This window comes from Oryx dammah, unplaced genomic scaffold (genome assembly GCF_014754425.2).
Source record: "Oryx dammah isolate SB20612 unplaced genomic scaffold, SCBI_Odam_1.1 HiC_scaffold_20, whole genome shotgun sequence".
NCBI classification, from domain to species: Eukaryota; Metazoa; Chordata; class Mammalia; order Artiodactyla; family Bovidae; genus Oryx; species Oryx dammah.
In genome coordinates this window covers 31,137,112-31,143,270 of record NW_024070204.1, presented here as the reverse complement: position 1 = coordinate 31,143,270, position 6,159 = coordinate 31,137,112, and positions in this window count along the sequence as shown.

The following is a 6,159-nucleotide window of genomic DNA, read 5'->3' as shown; positions in this document are numbered from 1 at the left end:
TCGCATGCCAGCAGTTTATTTCTCAGTGAATTTCCTTTTATTATCCTTCCACAAGGGAGAATGCTGCTGCTGCTAAGTCACTTCAGTCGTGTCCGACTCTGTGCGACCGCATAGATGGCAGCCCACCAGGTTCCCCCATCCCTGGGATTCCCAAGGCAAGAACACTGGAGGGGGTTGCCATTTCCTTCTCCAATGCATGAAAGTGAAAAATGAAAGTGAAGTCGCTCAGTTGTGTCCGACTCTTAGCGACCATGGACTGCAGCCTACCAGGCTCCTCCATCCATGGGATTTTCCAAGCAAGAGTACTGGAGTGGGGTGCCATTGCTTTCTCCGACAAGGGAGAATAGTCTTTTTTAAAAAATACAAATATGATCATGGCAACTTCTAGATTAAAACTCTTCTTTAAGTGGTTTTCAGTGTAAAGAAAGTCATGGTTTTGAAGGCCTCTGACTGCCCAGCTTTTTCACTTCCCCACGGTACACTGAGCTGCAACCTTAGTGACATTATTTCTCGGGTCTGCCTGTTGGGGCTATACTCATTCTCATCTCTGCCTGCCCCACATACTTTTTGCCTATTTAGCAACTACGTATTAGATCTCAGAAATCGTTTTCTTTGGGGGACAATTTCTTGACCACTGTTACTGGGATGGAGTAAGTCTCCCTGTTACATATTCTGGTAGCTTTCTGTAGCTCTCTTTATAGTGCAGTTGTAAAACCACTTCAGCTTTACAATTAAAAAATTATTTTCTCAGTTTGAAAACTTCACAAAAGCACAACTTGTGTGTTTTTGCCTGGCAGATAAAAGCCTGGCACACAGTTGATGTTCAATACATGTTGAGGGAATTAATGAGTGTTGAGACAATCCTTGCTTGAGAAACTACCTGTTAATCTGGATTGTGAAAGAAGCCCAAACCTCTATACTAATGAGATTGAGAAGAAGGTCTGTAATTAGAGTAGATTATTGGTAGTACTTGGTGGATGTTCTCTTTAAAAAGTTCCAGGAGTTAGACACAATTTTATAGCCTTAAGTAAATCAATCTGACTTCCCATATTTAAATCACAGTGAGAATCAGCAGGATCTAGGCTTTGCATCTAAGGCAAAACAGTTTAATTGTGCTCATTAGCAGTGTTTTCCTGAATTATACCTAAATTGTATATGAGAATAATGAGACCAAGAAAGATCAAGATACTGAATTTAGTAGAGGCAGAACAGTGTTAGTCGCTCAGTTGTGTCCGACTATGACCCCACGGACTGTTGCCCACCAGGCGTGTCTGTCCAGTGAATTTTCCAGGCAAAAATACTGGAGTGGGTTGCCATTTCCATCTCCACAGGATCTTCCCCACCCAGGGATCGAACCTGGGTCTTCTGCTTTGTAGGCAGATTCTTTACCCTCTGAGCCACTAGGGAAGCCCCAGAGGCAGAATAAGATTGGCTAAAAATTACAGGGTGTTCTTACTGCCCTGAAACTTGTTCTCATTTAACCTCAGAACCAGCCCTGGCCTAAGAATGGTAAAAAGAAAAAGCAGAAGGCTTTTCTGAAGGGTTCAATGTGGTGCAAGAATGTAGAAGCAGCTGCAAAAAAAACCAAAAAAAAACCAAAAAAACAGTTGCTGGCAGAATCCTGATGGCACAGTGCCCTCTGGTGTTAGGAAAGGGGTACTTTCATCACATGCATATTGAGAACTAAGCAAAGATGGGAGCTTCCAGCCGATCTCAGTCCATGCTGTTATGCAACTTTTTTGTATTTACCATCCACACAAAAATGTTGACTGACAACTAGTGTTATGCTTAGTACCCTACATACTTTATAGGAAAGTGATTCCCAACAGCTCCACTTTAAGGAGTGGAACAAAATTATTTAAGAGCTATGCTATTAAAAAAATGTTACAAATAATGGAAGATTGCACAAAATTAACTTTTTAGAAATATAAATTAGAGAAGATTCAAGATGATCTATGATAATTTCTTATTCACTCATGTGAGAACATTAGAGGGGAAAAAAAAGGAAGCACAAAGGGTATATAACAATGGAAGAAAGTTCTGCTTTGGTGTTGATACATCTTAGAAAAAACATTCAGCTGAAACATAACCAGGTAAGAATAATCTGATTACAGTGGGAATGAGGAGGGGTGGTCTTTGTTGGCAGATACTCATTTGGTGATTTTGACTAATAGGGAATTTATCCTTAAGCTACATGAAGTAGAAAGGGAAATGGGAATCTTAGCTTTGAGGCCAGGCCACAGGGACTGTAGGAAAATTGACAATTGGGCCTCATGGGAGGCTGCAAAGACTGCAGCTTGGTGAGTAATCAGAATCAGGTTCTCTGTTGTAACAGAGAGCTGTGTCTTTGAACTCTGGTAGGAGGCTTCCCTGGTAGCTCAGATGGTAAAGAATCTGCCTGCAATGCAGGAGATGTGGGTTCAATCTCTGAGTTGGGAAGATCCCCTGGAGGAGGAATGGCTACCCACTCCAGTATTCTTACTGGGAAGTCCCGTGGACAGAGGAGGCTGGCACCCACGAGGTCTCAAGGTGTTGAACATGACTGAGCAACTGAACTTGAGATGAGCACTCCGCTAGTAACAAGATTCAGTTAGTCTTGTCTTTAGCTCCTCCTAGTACCAGCTAGCCAGTTTATTCCATATGTCTTGGTTCAAATTATGAGGGAGTATCAAAGTAGTTGTCTAATGACCAGGGCACATCATTGTAAGTCACAGGCCAGCTTATGGATGGATTGGTTGTTCCTTGGTTGGCATCAGGTCAGATGCCTCCCCTGGTCTGATCCGTAATAGCTAAGGGGCTGTCATGTGGTACAGCCATCCTGCTGCAGGGATCAACTGCTTTCCCCATAGACTGTGGGCATCTTGAGAAGGAGATGTTGAGAATGACAGGTGCTAACAAGTGTTATCTCTAAGGCAAAACTTGTTGGTGATTCATTTGACAGTATTTTCAGTTACTGTATAGAAACTTGGGTGTTATTTCACTTAAAAATGACCAAGAGGGGTTTTTTTTTTGGTTTTGGTGTGGTTTTGTGTGTGTGTGTGTGGAGGGTTTTGTTGTTGTTGTTGTTGTTTTTTGGTGGAGGCTTCTGGTAGGGAGGGGATGCAGGGATGCTTAACTTCTAACAACATCTAACAAAACTAATTGTTACATGGAATGCACTTTGGAAAATGTGACACCATTTATAAGGGGTTTGTTATTGTGAAAAGATTACTTACCAATCACATTTGGAGTGACATAATGATTTTCAAATAAATCTTGATTTATGTTTTAGTGTGAAGTCCTTAGAGCTATCAGATAAATGGTCCCTACTGATATGAATTTTATCATTATGATTTCTTTGCAGATCATCCTAGAGATCATTTTTTATCTGAAAAATATGGTTAAAATTATGAATATTGTTGAAAATGATACCAATCATCATGCAGAATCATGGACACAAAAATGAGCTGAATGTGGCTTAGATCATGAGCTCCTTATTGCCAAATTCAGACTGAAATGGAAGAAAGTAGAGAAAACCACTAGACCATTCAAGTATGACCAAAACCAAATCCCTTATGATTATACAGTGGAAGTGACAAATAGATTCAAGGGATTAGATCTGATAGACAGAGTATCTGACAAACTATGGACAGAGATTCGTGACATTGTACAGGAAGTAGCGATCAAGACCATCCCCAAGAGAAAGAAATGCAAAAAGGCAAAATGGTTGTCTGAGGAGGCCTTACAAATAGCTGAGAAAAGAAGAGACGCTGGAGGCAAAGGAGAAAAGGAAAGATCTGCCCATCTGAACACAGAGTTCCAAAGAATAGCAAGGAGAGATAAGAAAGCCTTCCTAGATCAATGCAAAGAGATAGAGGAAAACAATAGAATAGGAAAGACTAGAGCTCTCTTCAAGAAAATCAGAGATACCAAGGGAACGTTTCATGTAAAGATGGGCTCAATAAAGGACAGAAATGGTATGGACCTAACAGAAGCAGAAGATATTATGAAGAAGTGGCAACAATACAAAGAAAAACTATACAAAAAAGATCTTCATGACCCAGATAAACATAATGGTATGATCAGTCACCTAGAGCCAGACATCCTGGAATGTGAAGTCAACTGGGCCTTAGGAAACATCACTACAAACAAAGCTATTGGAGGTGATGGAATTCCAGTTGAGCTATTTCAGATCCTAAAAGATGATGCTGTGAACGTGCTGCACTCAATACGCCAGCAAATCTGGAAAACTCAGCAGTGACCACAGGACTGGAAAAAGTCAGTTTTCATTCCAATCCCAAAGAAAGTTAATGCCAAAGAATGCTCAAACTTCCACACAATTGCACTCATCTCACACACTAGCAAAGTAATGCTCAAAATTCTCCAAGCCAGGCTTCAACAGTACATGAACCACGAAATTCCAGATGTTCAAGCTGGATTTAGAAAAGGCAGAGGAACCAGAGATCAAATTGCCAACATCTGTTGGATCATTGAAAAAGCAAGAGACTTCCAGAAAAACATCTATTTTTGCTTTATTGACTACACCAAAGCCTTTGACTGTGTGGATCACAACAAACTGGAAAATTCTTAAAGAGATGGGAATCCCAGACTACCTGACCTGCCTCCTGAGAAATCTGTATGCAAGTCAAGAAGGAACAGTTAGCACTGGACATGGAACAACCAACAACTCCTTTCTGGTTCCAAATCAGAAAGGAGTACGTCAGGCTATATATTGTCATCCTGCTTATTTAACTTATATGCAGAGTACAACATGCAAAATACCAGGCTGGATGAAGCACAAGCTGGAATCGAGATTGCTGGGACAAATATCAATAACCTCAGATCTGCAAATGACACCACCCTGATGGCAGAAAGTGAAGAAGAACTAAAGAGTCTCTTGATGAAAGTGAATGAAGATAGTGAAAAAGTTGGCTTAAAACTCAACATGCAGAAAACAAAGATGGGATCTGGTCCCATCACTCCATGCAAATAGATGGGGAAATAATGGAAAGAGTGACAGACTTTGTTTTGTTTTGTTTTGTTTTTGCAGGGAGGCTCCAAAATCACTGTAGATGGTTACTGCAGCCATGAAATTAAAAGAAGCTTGCTCCTTGGAAGAAAAGCTATGACCTACCTAAACAGTGTATTAAGAAGTCCATCTAGTCAAAGTTATGGTTTTTCCAGTAGTCATTTATGGATGTGAGAGTTGGACTATAAAGAAGCTGAGCACTAAAGAATTGATGCTTTTGAACTGTGGTGTTGGAGAAGACTCTTGAGAGTCCCTTGGACTACAAGGAGATCTAACCAGTCCATTCTAAAGGAAGTCAATCCTGAATATTTATTGGAAGGACTGATGATGAGGCTGAAACTCCAATACTTTGGCCACCTGATGTGAAGAACTGACTCATTTGAAAAGACCCTGATGCTAGGAAAGATTGCAAGTGGAAGGAGAAGGGGATGCCAGAGGGTGAAATGGATGAATGGCATCACCAACTGGATGAACAGGAGTTTGAGTAAGCTCTGGGAGTTGGTGATGGACAGGGAAGCTTGGCATGCTATAGCCCATGAGATCACAAAGAATCAGACACGACTGAGTGATGGAACTGAACTGAGACCACAGTGCAGAAGATAATGCTGATGCAGATTTATTTTATATATATAATACACATGTACATATGTGTGCGTGAATATATATATATATATAAAACCATGTGTCTCCTCAGGCACAAGCACAATACTTTTGTCAACTTGAAGCTCACTCAAAACTAACTCTTTGAGTATTTTACACCAGTATTTCTAGTTTACTTTTCAAAACTGTCTAAATGTTCTGTGAGTGTTTTGATTTGACAGTGTCAGTCTTTAGGGGGTGTCTCCAAAATAGAAAGTCTGTCCACACCTTGCAGAAGGCACTCTGTGATGTTTAAATCCTCGTTTCTTATCAGTTATTTTAGTTTGTTTAGTCACTTTGCTTCCTATCCTGTTATATTTATTTCTGTGAATCTAATTATTTTGACAATATCTAACACACTTCCTCATTTTCTGCTGCTTTTTTTAAAGAACACCTTAGTTCTCTTCTACCTTTTGAGGTTAGTCCCTTTACTATCTATCTGTCCTTTTCTTAAAGATATACTTTTTGCTTTCTTGCCTACACCCTAATAATTTTTTCTTAAGAAAACTTCT